Here is a 1,257-nt window from a genome sequence, read left to right as displayed (position 1 = left end):
TTTGTCAGACCCTTCTGTACGGTGTCCTTCATGAGCAAGAGCAACATTCTATTTGGAAGAGAAATCGACAGTGTGGGACCGGGAGAATTCAGAGGATCGGTCGAGATTCCGCTGCCAATGGGTTCAATTCTAATTTTGAAAGGAAATGGAGCAGACTTGGCGAAGCATTACATCCCAGGAGTGTCGCATCGCAGAGTTTCTGTTACTCTAAGAATGATGGACGATAGCAAGGTGTCACACGGGTTTCGGCCAGATGTGAAATTGGAAGAACTACGCCCGTACTAGTTGTGAGATGGTTGTACCTCTAAGTATACGCGAAAGGACTCTTACCTCGAAGCGTGGCTTAGAAGGTTAGCTTGATCACGAGCTGACATAGAGAGATAGATGGATACTTGCTAGCTTTTTGTACGACGTCAAAACGGAAGTGATATGATATGTGGTACTACAGTTCTTGCATGGATGTACTCAGCATGCTGCTTTGGGCAGTTTCAACATATGATCAGTTGTATTACATGATTTGGAAGAAGATTCAATGAAGCTTATTTTGAATTTCGGCATGTTTGTTGAGTTGTCTTTCTGTGCGTATGATGAAAAGCCGCATGACCACACGGTGGTTCTAACCTATAACGAACAAAGAACGACATGAAGAAAATTTAATTATATAAGTAAAATCCAGAGCTAATAATATATTACGATAATAAAACCTATAAAATGATAAAAAATGGTAACTAAATCTTTCACGTTTCCCTCACGCTCCACATCCTCATTTCACAGAATCCTGCATGTCTTCTTCGCGTTCCACATCTTCACTTCACAAAATCTTTCACGTTTCACTCACATTTTGCATCCTCCACATACGTTTCGCGTCTTTCTCACTTCACAAAACCCTCCGCGAGCCTCACAATCACTACTCACATTTCCTCTTTCGGGACCGTAGGCCTGTGCCCTACTCCCACCGATATACTCCGGGATCGTAGACCTGTGTTCTACTCCCTCGGGACCGTAGGCCTGTGCCCTACTTTCCTTCTCCGAGATCGTAGACCTGTGTTCTACTCCCTCCGGGACCGTAGGCCTGTGCCCTACTCCCACCGATATTCTCCGGGATCGTAGACCTGTGTTCTACTCCCTCGGGACCGTAGGTCTGTGCCCTACTCCCTCGGGACCGTAAGCCTGTGCCCTACTCCCAACGATATTATCCGGGATCGTAGACTTGTGTTCTACTCCCTCGGGACCGGACCGTAGGCTCCTACTCCCACC

This window comes from Phalaenopsis equestris, unplaced genomic scaffold, assembly GCF_001263595.1.
Source record: "Phalaenopsis equestris unplaced genomic scaffold, ASM126359v1 Scaffold000002, whole genome shotgun sequence".
NCBI lineage: Eukaryota > Viridiplantae > Streptophyta > Magnoliopsida > Asparagales > Orchidaceae > Phalaenopsis > Phalaenopsis equestris.
The sequence above is the reverse complement of the archived record's forward strand: the minus strand, read 5'-3'. Positions refer to the sequence as shown.